At 42.6% G+C, this 24821-nt stretch overlaps 1 protein-coding gene across 7 annotated transcripts in view; it reads left to right on the top strand.

Moving 5' to 3' along the window:
* opn4xa (opsin 4xa) overlaps nt 1-24821 on the top strand; it is a 131653-nt gene that overhangs the window by 25174 nt on the left and 81658 nt on the right. For 6 of the 7 annotated variants that reach the window (XM_079524922.1, XM_079524921.1, XM_079524924.1 and 3 more), the window contains one exon: nt 23505-23639. The gene's annotated coding sequence lies outside the window, so the exon portion shown is untranslated. The remainder of the gene's footprint in view (nt 1-23504; nt 23640-24821) is intronic. The other variant, XM_079524923.1, reaches the window with a different exon arrangement.

Genomic DNA, 24821 nt, shown 5'->3' with positions numbered 1-24821 from the left:
TCCATAGAGTAGACTATCACAGGAAGCAAACAGCACAGTGTCTAGCTGCCAGAGCTCGCCAACATGATGAGAACAAACACTTAAGCTTTCACAACAGGGCAAGATCCATAAATAGGCATGTTAAGCATATGGTTGTAATACCAGCTAACACCTTCCAGCACATTGATTTAGGTTTTATGTTTACAATGGTAATATTTGAACAATGGACAAACTGGTTTGTGTTTTAATTACATCAGTTAATCACCATTGTATGTTGTAGTTGGGTTAATATGTGATATGATTCCATTGGTCACAGACTCAGACTGCTGAGTTTCTTTCTCTAATTTTACAATGTATTATTCCTCACCACATGTCCTACATCCCTCACTCACTCCTCCTCGAATGCAAAGGCCAGGGATGGGGCTTCATATGTCATGTCAACAGTAATCAAATCTACCCTGGCAGAAATGCTGTAACAAAGCTTACCTCATGCCTATGTTTTGGTTTTAGAGAGAATATACAGTGGAAGCCAATTCTAAAAGCTCAAGGAAAGGTATTCTGCGTTTAACTACATCTATAACTAGAACTGCACTCTGCCGAGTGTCTACTGTCGACCGCTACGAACTTTCAAATCTCAGCCTCTCTGTAAAACATTGAAATTAAATACTAAAGTCGGGTTATAACTGGTTGTCAATGGTGACGTAATTACGATATGTTTCAATATTGGTTGGGTAACGGGTAACGTGTATGTAAGTTGTAAGTTGAAAGTATTATACTGTGGTCGGCTGGCTTTTTTATGCATACGCTCGGAGGCGTATGCACTAGATGTTGATGGTGACGTAATTAAGATATGTATCAATGCCGGGTTATAACTGGCTTTTGATGGTGACGTAATAAAGATAGGTTTCAGATTACATACATGTACCTTTAATTCACCCGACACTGAAACATATCCTAATACCCGACATTGAAACATATCTTAATTACGTCAACATCTAGTATACAGTATATACCTCCGAGCATACACATAAAAAAGGCAGCACGACCACAATACTTGCGCGCTCTGCTTGCGCAAGTAACAAGCCTCTAGTGGACATTTCTCAGTAACCGCAGTAATAGTTGTTTTTCAACTATTTGACAAGGTCCTTGTGACCGGCCCGAACACCTGCGTTGCACCGCCGCTCCGACTGATATGGCCATATAAGGAGATCTGTGTATCTGTCAGTCCTTGTCCCTTTTATGGGCATAAATCGAGATCCCAGATGTCATTAGTAGGCCATATATGGATGGATTTGTTTTTGTGACCATATTGGAGCTGAGTGATTTGTTTGTCATTGTTTGTGTATGATGACACATTTAGGCCTAGCTGCTTTTGGAACAAAAAAATCACACCCATGTGAAGTGAGGGGCGCTCTTGTTGTACATCATCCAATAAAAAATGAATATACTTCTTCATGAATTAATTTGTCAACTTATGTTACCGGTATTATCTTTTAAAGGAGCATTCAGTGATTTGGAAAAAAACCCGGTCCACCCGGTAACAAGATGTGCACATGCACACGCTCTACAGTGGGGGAAGTACAACAGACCAACAGCACGTGCACCAATGCCCGCCCCACTCGATCATGATTGGAGGAAGGCTCCTCTCATCCTGATTGGATGAAGGCTTTGCCACCCAAAGCCCAAACCGAAACTAGGGTTTTTTGACCCCAGGGGCTCACTGGGGACAGGGAGGAACTCCTTATATGGTCAGCACACTTTATAGTAGGGAGGATTATCCAAAAAATAAGAAAAAATAAGTGATATTTGAATTAAGTGAAATCACTGAATATACCTTTAACCATGATGATACAATGTTTAAAAAAACATACCGGTAATCTTTTCACCATGAATATGGAAGATGACAACTGAATTCATGTGATTGGTTAGCTGATTTACTCGTCTACATATGACGTACATTTTCCTTTCATTGTCAATGGCATTTAATGTTTGTGTTGCCACAAATTTCCGTCATATTTCAGGCACATATGACGTAAATTCTCCTTTCATTGTCGATGGCAAATGTGAGACGTGACGGGACGAAAAGCTGTATATAAAAAAATCACACCCGTGTGAACTGAGTGGTGCAAGGCCTTATATAGCCTGGTCAGCTGTGGTCTGACGTAATGTCAGTGACCATGGTAACCATGTTCACCTGTGCACGGACACGTACACAGGTACACGGACATGTACACGAACATACAGACAAAGCTGGTTGTTGGAGTGGTTTGCACCACTCAAAAATAGGAAAGATAATAATAATAATATAGTTACTCCACTGCGCCCTCTACAGATCTTGTCAATAGAAAATTTCCATTGAACAGATTTTTCCTTCCGGGGAAATATTGTCTTTTCTGCTCAAAAAGGTGTATTTTAGACGTGAGGTAGGGGCCTCTGAGTGTTCTCACTAAGCAAAGTAGTTTTTCAACTTCTCTAAACCGTCTTTGTTTTGGTGAGTAGTGAAAGTGTATTTTTACTGTACAAAGTGTACAGTAAATCGGAAAGTGTACTACTACTAGAAGACACACACACATTGCCCACTGACCGTGTGTTTTCTGTGCTGGGCAGGTTGTGGTGTTGTTCCGTGTTGTTCTTTCTCAGTGAAGATCGTGTGTCCACTGCCGTGTTTTTTCCGTGCTGGGCAGCAGGTTGTGTTGTTGTTCTGTGTTGTTGTTTCTCCCGTGAATGTTGTGAGTCCGCTGTCCGTGTATATTGTGTTAAGGTTATAGGAAATGTGATTGTAAATGGGTCATAGCATCGCAAAAAGGGAAACGTTGAAAACGGAGCGTGCTTCCGCATGCTCCGCGACTCCCAACTTAACTGTGCGTAAGTGTGCACTCACAACTTGTTCACTTCTCAAATGTAATAATAGATTGGATTTCCCATGGCATGCATAATGTGTGTGGAGGCAATTGCACAATGGTGTGCTAGAAAAATTGGGCACACAGATAAACAACATACTATTAGCGGGGCTGGATGTGTGAAAAAACTGAGTTCTCCCTTCAACATTTTGGGCTCTATTTTCGTCCTTGCTAAACCCCTTGTCCCTAAACTGATTTGCCTTTTTTTTACTATTTTGAAAAACATTTTTGAATACTTAAAATAGCCAATCTACAACCACACATTGTGAGCAAAAAAGTAGACGGTCTCAAGTTGAAACACCGCTATGAAGTTTCTGAACCAATCAGAGCGTCGCATCCCTTCAGGCAATGGGACGGTAGCTAGGGAATGTTGCTATGCTATACGCAGCAGCGTGGTGTGTGTTTGTTTACAAATCAAATAGACAGCCAGCTGTACCAGTTTACTGTTATGTGGCTTATTTCTACCCTATAATGTTTTCAGATACATATTTTAGCGTGATGATTAAGTTGAAACCGAGTAATACACTGTCTGGATGTTATCTGGAATGGGAATAAAAACGGAGGATTTCTGTAATCAATAGCAGCTGTGCTGCACGGATGCGCACATATTGGAGAGGATACGGGTGAGCTTCATTTTTATTGGCTTTTATCGATGTTGGCCTCGACACGTCATCACGCAGCACGTTTTCGTTTTCAGGAAGTAATAAAAAATATATTCTTATGGACGTTTGATATAAAAACACACAAAAATGAGAATTTTCCCATTTTTTTGGCATCCATTGTTAGGTATGCTCATATGATGACCACGGAGATGGTCTAAAAGTGTGAAAAACGTATTTTTCATTTCACTACACCTTTAAGTTATTTTTATGTGGGTCCAAGATTGTCTTTAACACATCCATCTAAAATATTAGTGAAAATGTAGAATAGAAAGTGGTATATTTAATAAATGTATTTGACCTCTTAGTCATTTTCTGTAGCAAATCCATTTCTATCATATTCTACACATGAGAGAATAGATAGATAAAATAAGAGAACAAGAAGTGAAGGATGGAAGTCAAACATATGGGTAAAATGATACATGCATAGCAGGACAATTACCTCTGGAAAGAATGCAAAAGCTGGGTGGCCAAGGAAGGACTCAACAGTGTTGAATGATTAAGAACGAATGTTTGCTATCTACAGTTCAATGTAGCAGTGTTATCTGTCTTACAGGTTAATAACTTCCCTCCACTTATAATGGAACCAAAGTACTTACTTACTGTATGATCGTGTTTTTCCCTCTACGTACCCTAAGGACACTATCCCTCATCCCCCCCCCCCCCTCTGCTCTCACTATCACTCCTGTTAAACCTTTCTCTTTTTGCCAATAGTTTTCTGCCTTTCTCTATCTTATCTCCCCCCCCCCCCCCCCCCCCCCCACACACACACACACACACACTGCACACACTTTCCAAATTCCTTATCCAGCTTCCAGAGTGAAATGTTGCCACATTTCCCTTTCCTCTGATTTATTTGCTTGCATACCACTCAGAATTAATGAAAATATAGATGTATAAACTGAGGTCGTTGAGTGCTGGGAAGCTCTCTGCATCTGTGAGCCTGGGTGTCTGATAGTGATCCATCTGTGTGAACTGGTTGTACTCGGTCCAGGTAAAGCCAAGGTATTCTAGCTTCTAAGGCAAATTGCTGAAATGTCTTTACTCTGGATAAATTGTGTATTCCTCATTATATTCTCTGGAGATTAACTGTCCATATTTATTTATCCATTCTTCCAGCTGGCTGAAACGGTTATGTCTCTACTAATATATCTATATGATCAATGGTGAAAGAGAACTAATGATGCAGATAACAAATCCCCATCATTATTTGTTTTTCATCTTTCATTACCTTCTCTCTAAATAGCCTTAGATAGTTTTGGAGCGCTTTAAATGGCTATGTTTATCCCTATGTCCGTCTGTCTGTCTGTCCCTATGTCTGTCTGTTTAGAGTAGGACCTATTGACCCCTTACGACCTATTGACCCCTGTAGATGACAGGCCATTCACACTAAGCACTCACCCATTAACCACTACAACACACACACACACACACACACACACACACACACACACACACACACACACACACACACACACACACACACACACACACACAGTTCACACAAGTGTGATTTTTACAGTGTGACTCTAGTCTACAGGTGACTACGGTAGCCATCTATAAGAGGGTTGACATGCAGCTAGACCGATCAACACCACATTTTCTTGTGTAAACTGCTAGTAGACCACAGATGTTCACATATTCTTTTATACTTTTATAATAAGTCAATGACAGACAGATGGCTATAACGGGTACTACTTGGACAACGTTCAACATGTACAGGTATTGCAACAGGAGGGTCATGCGTTCCCAACGGGCATCGGCCAATGTATCCTAGCTTAATCCTACTTATGTTTTGTGTTTTTGCCATGTTCTCTTTGAGTGCGTCTGATATCACATTACGCTGTAGTAGTATTCTTTTTGTTTTTGTTTTTACTGTACCAGCATAGAGGATATTCTATCTACGCTGAGGCCACATTGGTTCACTGCCAGCATGGACCGGCAGACCTTGGCACCAGCCACACAACCCACTCTACAGCAGTTGTAAACCAACCACTCACAGTGAGCACTGAGGAAACACATGTGAAAGCAAACCATCTTGGAAACACCTGTTTATACCAAGTGTTCAAGTGTTTGCCTCTGCCGACTGCCGAGGGAACAAGATTGAGATACTGGAATGAATGACTTAGGGAGCTTATAGATGACTTTTGAATAATGTCTACTGCCTTTTCTCAGAAAGTTGTTCTTTTCAAGAAAGCTCCATGAGAGCTTTGCCCCCAGAACGTACAACAAAATTCAGTTTCTCTTTAGTCTTTTCATGTCATGATCTATAAAATCTGTCCTTGTTAAGTGGAAATAGTATTTGTGTTTAGGGTACTTTGAGTTCAACAGAAAAAAGTCCCTCGGCTTTAGTACGTGGTTGTTTTAGCCTATTGTCAGATGAGTTTACTTTTTTTTTTAAACACACGTTACCAAACACAAGTTACAAGGTGAGGGAGACCTCTGAGCTGCCAATACCACCACAATGGTTTACTGTACTGTACTTGCTGCCACTTATCAGTTCTATTTATCATTGTGAGGCACTTTTATCATAGTTGCCGCTCTATTGGAGGGGTACGTACAATGTATTGACAACCCTAACTTCAAACCAGTTGAAAAGAAATGACCATCCATTCTCAAAATTACTTTCATAATTTTAAGTGCTGCCCCCAATTACCCTGATGCTGTGGCTGTTAGTTGGCATTGTCAATATGACCAGTGGTGGAAAAAGTACTCAATTGTTTTACTTAGGTAAAAGTATCAATACTGCTATGTAGAACTACTCCGCTACAAGTAAAAGTCCAGAATTCAAAATGTACTTGAGTAAATGTACAAAAGTATTGGTTGGTATCAAAAGTAGAAAGTACTCAAGTTCTCAAACGTATAAAAATATTTTGAAATCGTGACGCATTGTGAGCTTGTAGATCTGCTATTTTCAAATGGCCGCAATGTATATAGGGCTGAAGTGGTTAATGTTTTGTAACAATTATCCAAATCTATAAAGTAACTATAGTAACTAACTAAAGTTTTCAAATAATTGTAGTGGAGTAATAGTACAATATTTGGATCCAAAATGTAGTGAAGTAGAAGTAAAAGCATTGGGAATTGGAAATACTCAACTAAATTACAAATACTTAAAAATCGTATTTAAATTCATACGTACTTAAGTACTGTAAATGTACTTAGTTACTTTCCACCACTGGATATGACCTCTATTCATCTGCAGTTTTAGAACAGTTGTTGCTCTGCCTGTCAGTGGTGACATATTGACATGATCAAGGATAGCCATGATGTCAAAGAGTAGGCTATGCCAAACAATGAAAAGAACAACATTAGCCCAGGGCAATAGTTAGGAGCCAGCCTGTCCAGGGTATGTTCCTTAGTAAGCCTGCCCAGGGTATGTTCCTTAGTAAGCCTGCCCAGGGTATGTTCCTTAGTAAGCCTGTCCAGGGTATGTTCCTTAGTAAGCCTGTCCAGGGTATGTTCCTTAGTAAGCCTGCCCAGGGTATGTTCCTTAGTAAGCCTGCCCAGGGTATGTTCCTTAGTAAGCCTGCCCAGGGTATGTTCCTTAGTAAGCCTGTCCAGGGTATGTTCCTTAGTAAGCCTGTCCAGGGTATGTTCCTTAGTAAGCCTGCCCAGGGTATGTTCCTTAGTAAGCCTGCCCAGGGTATGTTCCTTAGTAAGCCTGCCCAGGGTATGTTCCTTAGTAAGCCTGCCCAGGGTATGTTCCTTAGTAAGCCTGTCCAGGGTATGTTCCTTAGTAAGCCTGTCCAGGGTATGTTCCTTAGTAAGCCTGCCCAGGGTATGTTCCTTAGTAAGCCTGCCCAGGGTATGTTCCTTAGTAAGCCATGTACTGTAGATAGAGAGACCTTTATTGATCCCGTTCAGTTGTCACTTACATCAGGGGTTCTCAACGTTTTTGGCCGGGGACCCCCGGAAATGCTTTGGCAATGTCTCGGGACATAACCGTTAACTAAAACGTTTTCAAAAATGTAGAAAAAAAGAAAACGTATGATGAAAATATATGAAAGAAAAGGCTTTTGGACTGGTCAGGTTTGCTTAGTGTATGAACTGGTAGTATTACAGTAAATCTAAATAAAGTTTGGATTGGTCATGTTTGCATAGTGTATGAATTAGGGGTGGGACGATATGGGTACCTCACGATACGATATATATCGCGATATTAGGCCCTCGATAACGATAATATCACGATATTCGATATATTGCGATATTTCCGATATATCGATATATTGTATGCAATTTCATCAACGATATATCACGATATCTGCAGCTACAAAATACGTGGAACTGAAAAAACGCTATTTCCGTGCTCGGACACAGGGAGGGACACACACATAGCTGTCTATAGTGGTTGCACCACTCAAAAACTAAATGAATACTCAATAAACTCCACCTTTGCCTCATACCCTCATCATAATACCTCACAAACACCACCAGTGGACCAGTGGACTTGTCCACTGCTGGGGAAATGCATTCTGCAATTTGTATTCCCACAAAGCTGTTTGGACAAATCACCATCCAGTAATTCAGTACTTCTGGTTGCTGTGGAATCTGAGAGTGGGATTTGCTTTATTTTAGCTATAATTTCCTCCTTTTCGATATTTTAATAATCAATATCGATTATTTATCGCGGGAGGACGTATCGATATATATCGCCATATCGATATTTCAGCACACCCCTAGTATGAATGAGGCCTTTTAATTTGAGTTTAGAGCACTTTAAACAAACATTACCAGGCGCTCCTCACTTCACACCCGTCACAGACATGTGTAGAGCAAGTTCTGTCAGGGAACTCAACATCCGCTGGGCCGCCTCAGCTCCACGTCCACCGCTCTATTTAATCTCAAAGTTTGCACTGCTCATTCCTGCTTGCTTTTGCTGCTGTCATGCTGCTGTTGCTGCTCTCACTACTGCTGTCTTGCTCAAACACTGCTGCTCACCCTCCACCACCCCAGCTACCACCTGTTTATGTATGGGGGATTCGGAGTCCCTATATGGTTTGGAGATGCGCTTTTTCAGAGTACATAAAAGCAGATACATTTCATCGCCAAACCATCATAAATATATTTCTATTAATTCTATATTCAATAAAAATATATTCTATTCATTCACGAGTTGTCCTGACTGAAGTGTTTTTTTTTCTCCTACTCTGTGTCTCATAGGAGGGCTGTAGACACTTCAGAAACCTGCCTACCAGTGACATCATTGTTAGGCACTTTTTTATGAATGCGAGAACAACGGCTTCCATAATAGCATGCTAACTTTCTAGGAAAGCCTGCAGTTTGACTTGTATTCCCCATCAATGATACTTAGATGGGTGTCTGAACTCTCCACAGCCCTCCTCTGAGACACAGAGTAGACAAATATGATAATTAGTGAGGACCTATTACAAGATTGGGTGAAGTCGTTGTTTAAAGTCTGGCCTGGTCGTCAACTCTGCACATTTGGACTGACCTGGTTAGCATAAAGTGTGTGTGCGTGTGCGCGCGTCCGTGTCCAACATATCTCGAGAACTGCAGAAGGGAGTTCCAACCGTGCCTCTAGCCTATGGCAGGCCAGTCTGGTGCATCTCAGAAGCAGGACTGGTGGTATGAGAAAAGGAGGCATTGGAGCAGCTCAGACAATTTCGGCCCTTACTTTATTAACAGGGTACAGGTAAAAAGCGACAACGTTTCGATGTTTCAGTTACATGACCTGACGAAGATGTAACTGAAACATCGGAACTTTGTCGCTTTTTACCTGTACCCTGTAAGGGCCGAAATTGTCTGAGCTGCTCCAGTGCCTCCTTTTCTCATGATATCTCGAGAACTGTCTGATGACTGATCAACTTAAAACATGCCAGTTGTATCGCAGAGGAACCAAGGATGTGTGTTGTGCAGAGTTGGAGGACGGTCAGAGGAGGCGGGACATGATCATACATGACTACATTGGAGGATCATCCCAGGTTAGCAGGTTTGGGGATAATAAAGCAATAGAGGCAAGGTTCAGATGGTTTGGACAAGATGAAGGAGTGGTACATTGGGAGAAAGATGATGAAGATGGAACTGCCACGTGAGAGGAGAAGAGGAAGCGGCTTATGGAATGTGGTGAGAGACACGACATAAAGGTGCCAGATAAAGGGGGAGTCACAGATGAAGATGCAGAAAACAGAACCACATGGAACACATTTTCCGCTGTGCGGACCCGATGGGAATTAGCAGAGACAAGGATTATAAATGGAACGACTCGCATCAGTCCCGACAAGCATGGCCCCAAATACTGGCGCCCAAAGGGCGGGGCGTCATAGTTTGTGTAATATAATATATTACATATATTATATTCTAATGTATACACTAACTACGTAGTCTGACAACAGGTACAACAGGTATTGCATAATGGGAGGGGCATGCATTCCCAACGGGCATCTTCCCCAATGGGCATCGGCCTAGTAGATGTATAGGCATAAGTATCATGTAATAGATCATGTAATAGATACATTGAGGTTGAGGCATATATCTCTGCTGTCGGGAAGAAACCACCTAACTCCAAAAGGAAATGAAGAAAAACGTATATTTTGATAAAGCAATACTGCCTCATCAAAGTTGGTGTTGTGACTTTATATATTGCCATGAGACGGGGAGAGGTGGTGGAGTTGGTTGCTTTAGCTAGCCTGGCTAATAGGCCAGGCAGGCAATTATTTTTTGCCAACGGCTGATTTGGTCTGGATTATTAGCCAGGCTATGCTTTAGCAGCATTGAGGGTCCAATGGAGTTTGTCCGAAGCACCTTTTACTACTTTGCATTGGTTCAGTATTTTCAAAACAACACACAGATGTAAATGGTGTTTAATAGCACTGATTTATGCAAAAAAAAAATCTAAAACCTAAATAATAATAATAATAATAGAAAAAGTTAGGTGGTTTGGTTTCCTCCCGACAGCAACAAGATTATGTATAATGTACCAATGACCTGTAATTGGGCATATAGTGGGTATACAGAATATCAACAGTAGATATGATGATCTAACGCTGATAGCGAAATTGTGAAGCTGCTTGGAAGCTAAGATGATATATAAGCTTTATATTTCATGTAGGAGCAGAGGAATACAAAATAGCAGCTGTCGGACAGATACCTGACTTTGCCAAAGTAAATCTCCAAAGTAGAACCTCACAGAAAGTGTGTGGACAGGGTGTAATTGTGCCACTATATCATACGTGGTGGTGGGCTCATGGTTGAGTATACGTCGTCCGTAGCTCATAGTGCTCGAGGAGGAAATGGGAACCGTATGTTGTTTTGAAGAGATGGAGCATGAAAAGGTCTTTATGTTACTGCAATGGCAGAGTTCAACATCCACAAAGTGAAGAAAAACATGGAGGGGAGTTTTCATAGTACATTACGAGACCGTCTCTGATATCGTAGCTGTCCTGCACTTGGCGGTTTTTAAACGTCTAGTGGAAAATCCCCATCGGGCTGCTCCTGCACTGAATTTAGTTCTAAAAATCACACCCGTGTAAAGTGAGGGGCGCTCTTGTCATCGTACATCATCATAAATCATCTCATACTGGCCAATCAGTAGAGCTTTGATATCTTCTGGCCAAGTGCTTAAGTGCCCTTATTGGCCACGCGCTCCCACCGACATGTGATTGATTAGCCGATTTGCTCGTCTACATATGACGTAGGGAGAGGGAATTCTGGAACACTCTGGTGGAGCTGTTGCCCCCGCGACCCGACTACGGATAAGCGGTTGAAGATGGATGGATGGACGTATGATGTAATTTTCCCTTCAATGTCAATGGCCATCTGTGTGTCCGAAGCACCCTTTTACTACTTTTCATTGGTTCAATATTTTCAAAACAACAAACTCTATTGGACCCTATTGGACCCTCAATGCTGCTAAAGCAACCAACTCCACCACCTCTCCCCGTCTCATGGCAATATATAAAGTCACACCTTGTGTGCAGTTTGCATGTTCTCCCCGTGTCCCCTATAGGCAGTTTGCATGTTCTCCCCGTGTCCCCTATAGGCAGGGGTCACCTAGCCTGGCTAATAAGCCAGACCGAATCAGCCGTTGGCAAAACAAATTGCCTGCCGGCGGATTACGGTCTGGAGAGGCTCAATTGTACGCCCATTTCCTACACCAGAGAACTGGTGTGGCCAATCGGGACACGGTATGCAATATGGGCGGGCTTTGGTACAGTGACGTTCAATGCTTGAGACCTTTGACTGACAGTAGCTCTAACCAATTGCGTCAAAGAGAAAATGTTTGAACACGCCCCCCCGGGAAACAAGATCCATACACAGCATCTCCAGACTCAAATACCACACGACAGTGTGATTTGAGTCTGGCTTATTAGCCAGGCTAGGGGTCACCAACATGTCCGTACACGGATAAAAGTGTCCGTATTTTGTCGGATGACAAATATTGTGAAAAAAAGCTTTTAATACTTTTAATTAGGAATATAATAAACATTGTAAAGTTGTTTATATTTAATTAAATACCTCCTTGTGTTTGGGGGAACTTGTCTCAAGCCCTTGTTTCGAATTGTTATGTGGGGAACCCAATTTACAATTACTGGTATTCATTCATGTCCTTGAATATTTCAAGGTGGCGTAGTCTTGCTATAAAATTAAGAGTAAATCCTTTGCCTCACTTCGTTACAGATAGGTTGAAAGTAATCTGACAGGAAATGGGGAGAGAGATGGGGGGGGGGGGGGGAGACACACCACATGCGGCAAAGGCCGTCGGCATCGGGAGCCACTGGCTTCCTTGGAAAGATGCAAGCTGGAAATGCACCCCACCCAGTTATTTTGTCTGTGTCCCTTTTATGCCCAGATATGGAGTTCTTTGTCAGGCATGCCCAAATATGGAGTATGACGGAATGATGTCAGAACAGGCCAGCTCCATATATGGAGATACAGGCGTGATCAGGTCCAGAGCCCAGGCAGATGTGTTTGTGCTGGTTCTGGACAACCGGCAATCCGACGGACTCGACACCAGGCACTGCACTCCCTGTGGGGGTGTGGAACGCGTGTGTCGAATTTGAAGGCGGTGGGGCAAACTGTTTGAGTTATGCGGATTACAGACGTACGTACAGAGAAGACTTGGTAAATTTTTCAGATTATGAGATGTCCACCACAAGATGGCATGGTGGTGACCCCGGCCCCTAGGGAACGTACCTTCACAAAAACATGCAGTAGTACTGTTCTCTGTACTGCCTCCCCCTGGCAACTGGTTGGAATAACGTGTTCCTTCCACACGTTACAACAGGGAAACTCCCCCCCCCCCCCCCCCCCCCCTCTCAGGTGAAAAGATGCGTCTTGAACTTGAGTTTAGTGCCCAGGATTAGGCTACATTAGACAATTGACATTGGGTGGAAAAAAAGAGTTAGAAAAATCAAGGAGAATTGTGTTTTCTTGCATTACACAGTACCAACCCGGTTCAGGTTATATGAGTGTAAGCCCTGGCTGTCAGTACATACTTATGGAGTCTATGCTCTGCAAACTCAAGAGATAAGCTCATATTTACTGATAGGAGAGCCTGGTATCTCGGAGTGGTGCAGAGTAAACATTGTGCCGTGATGTAACATTGAGGTAAAGTGAAAGGGCCTGATATTACATTAAACTAGAATTGAATACATTCCATGCTTTCTTATCAAATCAATGGCCTTAGATTGAACAGTTTGTTCCGGGCCACTATGAACACTTGTTTCTGCATATGCATAAAACCCATAGTTTCTGTATAAAGGTTTAGGACCTTTTATTGTGACTGCCATAATTATTATTTTTGTCATAATATATTCTGAAGCGCTAGCTACTGTAGTTTATCACTGAAAGGGATCCATTAATAGTATTGACAATATCTTGGGTTCAGTCAATATCTTCTTATTTATTAACGGATTCCTCTGTGTGTGTGTGTGTATGTCGTTGGGCATAACTCGGAAACCGATTGGACCAACAGTTTCAGAGAATCGAAAAAAAATTAATATGTGTATAGTTCTTACCATTGCTGGCATTTGGAAGAAAAATGCATGCCTCTAAGGCAGAGCGAAAGTATTCCATCTGTGTTTGTGAAAAAGGCATATACAGTACTTTAATGGGTGACTCTGGCAACCTTGCCAAATGCCAATGCCATAAAGTCTGACTTTGGGGTGGTAAAGGTTTGTTTTTGCAGCAAATCATTTATTTCTGGGTGACATGTACTCTGGAGACTTGATGAATGAGCTATTTACTAGGTTTACATCAACCGTCTGCCTCTCCGATGGCCTAAGAATTTAAGTGCAGTCTTTATGAAGTGGTGCATCAGGCGGGCGAGTGAAAGGAACAGCCACCAATCATTTCTACCTAAACAGTCTATATAACCCCAGACCTGGATCCTGAGGTACGCTTGGGAGTGGAGGCTGTTTTAGGCTTGTTTGTTAAATACTCAAAGCACTCTTGGGCTTATCTTAGTCCATCTGAAGGGCAGGAACCAGGTGAGACCTTCCTGACTCACACAGCACTGAGCTGTTGGCTGGAGTTCAAAAGGAGGCTTATTGAGAATTTCAGCCCTGATATGAGTGTGTGTGTGTGCGTGTGCGTGTATCTCCGTATTTCATCTTTCTATTGTACACATTGTTACACATTGTAAAGTGCTTTGAATAAAGGCGCTATATAAATGCACCATTGGATCCCTTGCAATCCATTGTTTTGCATTTACTGAAAAGTAACATACTGTACGATGTGAATTACACTGAGGGCGAGACACAGTGAGTATTCCATAAGCTTTAAGATTATGGTGGATGGTGTGGTGTTATAGCGTATTGATGTTCGCTCATGCTACACTTAACATCTCACGCTTGATGACTCTCAAACAGTGAGCTGCCTCTCCCCGTGCCACGCTCTTGAAGGGAACCTTTGATGGGAAAGTTGGTCTTTCATCCTTCGACACTAGGAGTAGCCAAGGTGCGAAAGAGTCTCTTGGTGTGGCTTATTATGTTGTAATATCCATGGAGAGAATCGCCACTGCTTGTAGCCAAGCAGGCCAACTTGGCCATGCCTGCACCAAGTAAATTTGGCTGGACATAATAGTCTGTGGGTCCAGAGAGATAGTTTAATTACAGATCTTCAATGGATGTTTCCACTCAACCATGTGTAGCTAAAGTGTTAAGCCTAGGATTCTCCTTTCTACGGCTGCAGTCACTTGGCTTGTGTAGCAACTCTGTCATCAGCAGTGCATATTTGGCTAAAGTCACTATAGCAGCTAACCAAGGAACACAGCTGTGCGTGTTGTCCTGTGAATACTGCATAACTTTGTTTCATAATAAGTATATTAGCCAAAAACCTGTTATTTTATTTGCCTCTAAATTCACAATGGCCTGTGGCATTTTCAACTTTTGGATTTTGAGGCTGCTACTGAAGAACTAAAGGCTGATTTATACACTGGCACTTATTATACTTGAATGTTTGCCAGTGCCAAAAATTGCAGATTTCCAAACTCACAGCGTGTCGTGGTGCTTCACGCTTTGAGCTTGTAAATCGGTTATTTTTGGTGTGTGCGACACAGCACGCAATCAAATATAAATCAGACATAACTGATCAAAGTTTCCTCCTCCACGATGTGATGTAATTTTGTGGACTGGAAGTGTAAACAGTGTTTCCCACCGTGTAAACATGCGCTGAATGACTAGCGAGCAGCCCTATTTCTGGTGAGGCTATGGTATTTTTAGGCAAATCGGCTGGAGTGGGCTAAAACTGTTAATAACTTTCTGGTTAACTTCAAGCACACTCACAGCAAGCCAATGATACTGTATAGTTAAAATGCTTTTATTGTTTCTTGGGCATAATGTTACAAAATGCAAACGTTAAAAAGCCATTTAAGGACGCTGACCCCTTTAGAACAGCGTGGAATATATCCTCCTTATATCGCTTTTTTAACGTTTTAATTTAAAACAAAAAAGGTATCTTAACTCCTTGTAGTGAGAATGCTTAAAGTTAGCCATAATGCTTTTATATTTAGCTGTGCGCTGGTGTCACACACACACTTTTGACAAATCTTCTCTTATGGGGCCAAATACATCCTCGACATGAAAAAGTTTGAGAACCACAGATTGAATGTGTTCAAAACTTCCAATGTAATTGTTTCGCTTGAGTTGTGCTGTGCTATGTATGTAAGCGTTACTGTATATCGGGTGTGATTGAGTGCCTCTGGAGTGGAGCAGAATTCCTAACCATTGCCCCTGCTCTGCCTTGGTAGTGATAGATGGCCCATGTTACTTTAGCAACCCTGACGGACTGTTTATAACAGTATTTCTCAACCTTTTTTTTTTTTTAAAGTTAAAGAACCCCCAGTTTGATATAGATTAGATCACAGTCCCCCATTTTATACGATCTCTGGGACCCCAATCTTCACTGTTATTTGAACGCTGAGAGTACAAATGAAACCAAAACGGACTCTCTGACTTCCAGATCCATAAGGGTTCATTTGGTTCCTAACTAACTATCAAACATTTAGCTAGGGTCCGGTTGGAATCCGCCCCCCCCCTCCCCCAAGGACCCCTGAGGGTCCCCAAACCCGAGAACCAGTGGTTATAACACATTATCCATTAATCCATTTGGGAAGCAACAATACAAGGGGTATGCTAGTTTATGACACACAAAAAAACACACATTCACAATACACATGCATTGTGCACAACCTGTGCTACAGTGTAAAACCATACTGTAAGTACACAGATAACCTTTCGTGTTGGCATAGGTGGGCATTAGGAATGCACTACCGTGTACAGTATATCTTCATGACAAGTACTTAGCAGATCTCTCAAAGGTCAGCAGTGTTTGCTGTACTCTCCCCCTGGGTAACACGTTTACTTTTGCAATTATTAAGTCACTTATTGTATATTTTAAAAACATAATATTTATGGACCTCACAGCGAAAATGATACACAAAATGTAACATTGGTAGAGGTTTGGGTTGTGTAGTTACCTTGCCATGATGTAACTCATACTTACTCACTCATCATAATTTTTCGACCGCTGTCGAGATCATGGATTTCACAATGCTACGCCAGACTTCCCGGTCCTTCATTGCCACCCCCCAGTTCCTGCTTACTGATGCATGTGTCCCTAGCGATGACATCAGGGAACGACAGTTTTTTACCTCTGGTCTTTGAGGCAGGACTCTAGAGAAGAAGAGAAGATATAACCTCATTGTCAGCTCTGTAGCAGTGGCCGGCAAATTGTGTTCACTACTGAGATATCTTCAGTAGTTGCTCCGTTAATTATAAGTGTTGTGCATGTTAGAAATGATGATAGTATACCTAAAATATAACACTGTTGGATTTTGTAATTCATTGGCAAAATCACCTTTGTTTGAGTTAATTTATGTATTAAAAACTTTGAGACCTGTTTCATCTATTCAAGATATCTCACGCATATCTCAATCAACCCAAACTTCTACCAAAACGTCTTCCAAAGTGTATCTCTGCTGTAATCTAGATTGTAAAACCAGACCCATAAGGGTCCATTTTCACACTCTCAGAGAGTTGAATTAGCACTGAGGGTTTTAATGTGTAGGCTATAATGGGAGGATTACCACCCTGTTTGGTACATTTACTAGATCTTTCTAAATCACCAATTATAGTTACCACATGACCTATGGAACAGATTAACCATCATCTGTCATCAAAGAGATGCTAACCTTGTGCGACGTGCGGTCTGTTATTGAAGCGTGTGTTCATGTAAATAACTATGAAAACATAAGCGTGTGTGTACATACTGTAGTTGTTTGTGGTTGAAACTCTTCCACTGGAGAGGCCGTGGGGAGCTGAACAGCTGGGGCGTTAAGCAGCTTTCGCCCGGTCACACTCTCTGGACATCCCAATCGCAGCCTGACCCACCCCCAACGATCCTCTCCCCCCCCAGCACTAGTCCCCCCACCACCATAACCTCACACCCCACATGCACACACGATACCTCACTCTTCTCTCACACAAAAATCCTACACATACACACGCACACACACGCACCTCTGGATGAGAAATGTGGTCACATTTGCCTATTGGCAGTGGGCCATCTGTCACACACAGACTGAGGGATCCAGCCCTCATCCTAACATCCAAATATAGTCAAGGAGTGCAGCAGAACATACTGGGACTGATCCGCACTGTACCTCCGCCACTATACCCCTGGGTCATTGCATAGAATACTTAAAATACTGTGACAATAATCAGTAGAGCTACAGAAAGCCGTCAACGAGCCAGCGAATCTGACCCACAATGCTTAATACTAGGCTTAATGCATACTTGACCAGAAATGGCACATCTACAATCTCACACAATGCGTTGCATCGCGATGCATTGTGACACAATGTGAGCTTGTAGATCGGCTATTTTCGGTGAGCAACACATCATGCAACCAAGCATAAATCAGACTTTAGCAACAATAGAGGAATCTAACACAAGAGCTGCTCAAAACTATTGCCTCCCCTCTAAATATCCTCCAATCTAAAGAAAATGCTTAGTTACTGTACATGAACACAGCTTTAAGTCATGGATATCGGTCTCATTGCGTCTATTAGATCAGAGTGATGTCTGCTTGTGGCATCCAAAGCTGACCCTGATCATGGCTTACAGTACATAGTTTACTATGACACGGGCAAAAGCCACAGATACAGTTAACGTCCCTGGCATTGTACATTCCTTTTCAGTCCTAGATAATTGTCTCGGTTGGGTGGCACAGGGGTAAGGTTCCTGTCCACCACCAAGGAGACTAGACATTTTGAATCTTTCAGAGAGCATCCGGCTTGTCCTGGTGTCCATACGAGCACAATTGGCTGTGTTTACAGCAGGGAAGACGGGCGGGGAGGTTCATCGTTGTCGGCGGTGCACCAGCAACTCCTACTGGCTGGCAAGGCGCCTGCCTGTCAGCGGGGGTGTTGAAATGTGAGGAATAGGGTGTGTTGCCAGCCTGCCACACCCTGCAGGTGAAGCTCCATATTGGCAGGTGAACCAGTAGGAGTCAATAGTGAAAACACTACATACAAGTGTGAGGGAATTCACGAATTGGCATAACGGCAGCATTTCTAAACTGTGTGATAACCTAAGTCCTATTATTATTATTAAGTTATTGCACACGTGTGGGCCCACATACACATGCAAGATATCTCTCTCTTGCGCACGCACGCACACACACACTTTTATTTGTTAGACCCATGTCATCACATTAACTTTTGATCTCAAACGGTCCATATGGAGGTACCAAAGAATCACCTTATGATCTTAGATCATTGGTCTACCTCGCTGGGCAATGTATGTAATTTCACACATTACCCATTTATGTCAACGAACAATTACTGGAGCAATTTAGGCTAAGTGCCTCTCTCAAGGACACTTGAGCAGTTTTGTCCACCTTGAGTCACAAACCAATCTGCTCATTGGGGCTTCATCTGCTCCTGTATGACAGACTGTATTAAATGAAAGGTGCACGTGACCACTATACTACTGAGCAATACTGCAGGATGGGAACATTGGACCTTGATGCACAGAAAATTAATTACCTTTCTCACATAGAATAAAGTACATTGTGGCGGAATCACCCTTTTCTTTTTTACACATATAGCACGCACATACTTTTATCTCTCAACCCAAGGGCCTTGTGAGGCATGCAGCGCTGTTCAGAGCGTTTCACATGGCTGAGAATGTTGGCCGAGAGTGTTCTGACAAGCGGCACCACTGACTGGTTCGGAAACTGCACCACCGCGGAACGCAAAGCACTGCAGAGAGTGTGGTGAGAACAGCGCAGTGCATCGTGGGAGGGGAGCCCCCAACCCCCCCCCCCCCCCCCCCCCTTCAATGAAATACACAAGAGACATATTGTGTGGCTAAGGCTGAAAGCATCATCAGGGACAACAACCACCAGCCATAGCCTGTTCAATCCGTTGGCGCACCCACGGCCAGGCAAACGTTACCGGAAAATCGGAAGCAGTACCACCAGACTCACCAGAGTCAGTTTCTACTTGTCAGCTGCTGAACAAGATTTAAGTCTGGTGACACTGCGCAGTCACAGACTGAACTGAATGTGTTTGTTTTAATAGGGACTCCTTTATATTTGTACATTCACAATCTTTTTATTTATTTGTATGCACTCACATTGAATCATGCCAAGATTAGTCATATATATATATATATATATATATATATATTTTTTTTTTAAAGATTTATTTAATGATAATGCAGACAATGAATTACAGAATCATGATTTTCTTTTTCTTTTTAAACAAGACAAGACAAACTAAAAAAGAAAGAAAAAAAACAGCAAAAACAACCCCCCCCACCCCAACCCCAGAAAGGTAAACTACACATTAGTCATATATATATTAAGCACTTTATGCTCTTCTCTCTATATATATTTTTTAACTGCAATGATGAGCCTGCACAACCAAGAATTTCACCCACCTTACTTGAAATGTGATGCGACAATAAAAAATCATAGTGATTCTGAATGTGTGGATGGGCAGCCGCAGCGCACCGTGCCATGCGTCGGCCACGAGGTATCCAGATCACGCCGGGGACAGCCACCTCTTCCACTCTCATTGGCGTGATCATTGTGAACACACACACACACACACACTCACACACTGTATTGTCTCTTCTCCTCCTTGCCTGTCATATGATCGATGCACGAGGCTGTCATCTCTTCCGTGCGTGGCCTGCACACTCTTCCCAGGCTGGTGAACCTATAGGAGCAGCACAGCTGCCCACAATGGTTCTCTGATTGGCTCCCAGGCACGAGTCGGACCCCACTGATTGTTTGGGCCACTATAGCCTTTTCATACGTCATGTGATTTCAAGCCACACCAGCCGGGTGTGAAGTAAGGCCATGGGCGCTGAGTGACGCACTTGATACCCCGGCCCTGGAAAATTAGAGGGGACGGGAAGCAAGCGACGGCCCATTGAGAAACGCGAGGGAATCTGTTAACAGTAACCTTTTTGCTTAATGTAGCGTATAGGGGAGGAATTAACACTGAGCGGTGACAACATGGCTCCTGAATGGAAAATCACTTTATCTAGCCCTTTACTAAAGTGTCTCTTTGTAACCCCTGAGGATAAGAGCAGAGTACACACACACACACACACACACACACACGTATTACTATACTTGTGAGGCTGAGGACGTCAACATAACCCTGACGCCTGAGTTATACTTAGTATGTGTCGTACACAAAAACTTCCCGATCTACAAGCTCTCCACAGAGACATGAGCTTGTAGATCTACAAGCTCTCCACAGAGACATGAGCTTGTAGATCTACAAGCTCTCCACAGAGACATGAGCTTGTAGATCTACAAGCTCTCCACAGAGACATGAGCTTGTAGATCTACAAGCTCTCCACAGAGACATGAGCTTGTGGATCGACAACCTTTGGTGACGACACCGGTGCAAACCTGGAAAATATTTTACAATGTCTATTTCTCAAATTCTACTACCTGGTGGTACAGTATTCTTGGGGGGGACATTTGGCCCTCACTAATAAAGTAATACAAGTGGGTACACACACACACACACACACACACACACACACACACACACACACACACACACACACACACACACACACACACACACACACACTTGAGGGCAACCTCACTCATAGGTTAAAGTGCTGGGAGTCTCTATTGTGGTTGTGTTCAGCAAAGTGTGTGAAGAGGAGCAGAGTAAGTGTCTAAATCTAAACATGGTTGTTGTAATGAGCCTGTTGGTGTCCACTGTGGCAGAAAGTGTACACACAGAGGAGAGATGCCTGCTGGAGGTCAGCGGGTGTGCATGCAGGCCACGTGTGTTCACCTCATGGTGTCCTACAATGTGTGTTTAACTCGGAGAGTGTACACATTGATAAATGAACCCTGAGGATTCTATTGTTTAGTGTGACGTAATGGGATAGGATGACAACCCGTTGGATGTGACTGAATTTGGGATTTCTGTATTCTTGTATCAGTCTAACACAGCTTTGTATTTTATACAACCTCTTGAACCCTTGCATCCCTATTCTAGGGGGGGGGGGGGGGGGGGGGGGGGGGGGTGATGTGAGTCTTTAGAATCAGCTATTTTCCGGGAAGACATTTGCTCTAGGGGAAAAAAGAGCGGACCAAGCGCAGAGTCAACCACGGTCAACAAAGTATTAGTTTAGTATAGAGACGTTAAGTTGTTGAAATGACTATAGTGTATATACTATAACTAGTCCATACCTAGGGATGTGTGCGTCCCAACTACATGCAGACATCAGGGGAATCGGATGTCACGATTCTGCACAGACTTGGCAACAAAGTTAACAAACAGCTTACATTTCGGAAATGGAACATTTCTGGTTCGTCAGTCCCTGTCTGGAGAACAATCTGCCTCGTCAGTCCCTGCATATGCTAACACTCAATGCCCATGTGCAATACATTTCAGATTGATTGGCCAGCCTATTGAGGAGAAAAATGGATGCAGACAGACAGAAGGACGTACAGTTTTCACAATTGTATGGTAGAATGTGTTTGGTTTTTCGTGTTGCTCCGCCCCAATCGGCCAAAGGCCTGCCTATTATAACAGTTATGTCCTGCACTCGGTTTAAGATGTATCCTAATCATGTGTGACAGGCTCAATGGTAGACCTGATGACAAGTAACATCATGCTGCTTGCTGTGCGTGGCCCTAGACCAGGGGTTCTCAACCCGTGGGTCGCGACCCCTCGGGGGGGTTGCCAAAATATTTTAGGGGGTCCCCAAATTATTTTCAAAAAAAAATAAATAAAGTTTTTTTTTAAATTTTTATTTTCACGATTATTCAAAAATAGCAGACCTACAAGCTCGTAGCGCGCCACTCGGTGGCGCGCTATGAGCTTGTAGATCTGCTATTTTTCAATAGCTAAATTATAACAATGCTTAAAACACCAAAAGGGGTTCCCGCCCAAAATGGTTTAAGGTTATTGTAGCAGTCAATTTATATTGGGGGTCGGGAGGGGGCGGGGCGGGGGTCCCGAGACATTGCCAAAGCATTTCCGGGGGTCCCCGGCCAAAAACGTTGAGAACCCCTGCCCTAGACAGCCACATGGAAATTAGATTTTGTGGATGAGGGGGGGGGGGGGGGGGGACTTGCTTACTGTAAGTCACTCTGGATCTAAATTGTAATTTTCTCCTGTGTGTTTGATGCTCAACAGATGTAACACCTAGCTCAGTCTTTATTCACTGCTGCAGCAGTGATGCTAGCAACTTTAGTAAGTTTTACTGCTGTATAACCGCTTGATGTTTGAAAATGATTTTTCCTAACTGTTGGACCATGCTGCTATAATGACTATTGACCACTTCCTTTGTTACCTCATGTCCAGTCTGCTTATGCGTACTGTGCGTGCGTGCACACGCACACACGAGCGCGTGCACATGCACGTGGCTTGAACCTTGTTCAATAAGCTGAGGTTCCAGACAACATTTCCTCCCAAATGTATCCCAGCTGGTTTTGTGCTGCTGTTTCGTTTGTGAATAGTTTTTGAATTTTATTTGTTATTTCTTTCAAAGCAAGGAAGAAGAATAAAACATGTATTATTGTATGTACTGGAAGGAACGGAATGATTTGTTGAAGTTGAGACAAGGACATAAAGATTAAAGACTAGATTAGATTTCAATAGTGACTGTATGGTTTACTGTATGTATGGAGAAGACATTTGGCCTACTTGTATACAGGGCAGAACAGTGGTTTTTAGATGAAAGGCCATTTTCAAATTGTTTATCTCCTTTGTGAAATGGCTTTACAACATTGTGAGATAATGTTTGATGGTTGGATAGATGCTCATAAGCTATGGAAAGAGGTCTCTCTAGGGAGTAGACTAGAGTCTACTCCCTAGTGACTCAAAGGTCTAGCCCTTATCTGTGCTCTGTTTCACGCAACAAAATGATCTGTTGCCTGTCATTGACGTTTGTTTTGTTTGTTGGTTTCTATGTGTTTGTCTTTGTAATCCAGTGTTCTTGTGCACCAACAGGTCGGGGTGGTCGAGGGGCAGCTCATGGTGGCACTCTGTCTGTAAAGCGGACGACAGCAATCCTAGGGAAGCCATCCTACGCCACGCCAAAGAGGCAGAGGAGAACCCTTACTGGGTTGCACCAGCATACACAAAGTAGGACCTGATTACTGTACTCTCATTGATAGAAGTATCCCAATTACTGTCCTTCTGTCTCACTCCCATAAACTCTGCTTTTTGTGTATAAGATGAGACAGTGTAATATAAATATAAAGGGTGCTGCTGTTTATGATAGGGTGATGTTGCGTATGGATGTTTAAAGACAGTAAGATTCTCTATGTAGTACAGTATAGTTATATACCACCTGTGGTATATAACACACACACACACACACACACACACACACACACACACACACACACACACACACACACACACACACACACACAGAGATACATTGTACTATACTGTAGAAAGGCCACTACGTTTACTGTACATCCCATTCCCTATTAGCCTTGTAAGTATTGAGAATGGAACAATGTCAGACTTGTCAGTACTAGGATATGCCATTGTAGAGCAGTATCAATTATGCAGGATTCACAGAACACATACCTAGAACATGTCTAGATTAGAACACATCCACCTACCTCAGTCAGTGGTGGATGTCACTTAATTAGTCATTTGGCAAATAATAGTTTTTACATTTTTTGCTCATGTTAAAGTAATTGTGTAATTACTCTTGTCTTTCTTGACATTCATAATTTCGTATTGCCCTTGTTGAATGAATCCAGACTAGAAATATTGTTTTCAATCTTATAATCTTGTCTGAATTGCATGCTTGTGGATGATAGGTTTATAATGTACATGTGTAGAAGGAAGACAATCCCATCTGTAATATATGGAGAACATGAACAATGTGAGGTGTTCCATTTGTGCAATAGCTCCATTTGATATGTTGGTTTGGTTACATCTCATAGTGCTGTTTCTCTGAAGGTTGGGGGTATGTAGTCAATTACATAAATGTGACTTGTCACTTAGAATAATATTAACATTGAATTGAGTTTGATAGAGCTGGGGACCACCTGGAACCCCCTCAAGGTGGTCCTCAGACCACTGTTTGAAAACCACTGCACTAATCTGTGCAGATCAACTGAACAGCTACTGTCCTATTAGCAGTGAATGACATTCTTTTTAAGTATAATGACAGACAAGTGAAAAAACATACTGAATCAATTAGTTGAACCTCAGTTGGGATGTCTCGCGTATGCTGATAGTCATATTGGATGCCATACTATTTCAAAACTAATATATTACCGGCCTGGGCCGTGGCTGAGCGGT

The sequence above is a fragment of the Electrona antarctica genome, assembly GCF_951216825.1.
Source record: "Electrona antarctica genome assembly, chromosome: 16".
In the NCBI taxonomy this organism is placed as follows: Eukaryota; Metazoa; Chordata; class Actinopteri; order Myctophiformes; family Myctophidae; genus Electrona; species Electrona antarctica.
The sequence above is the reverse complement of the archived record's forward strand: the minus strand, read 5'-3'. Positions and strand labels throughout refer to the sequence as shown.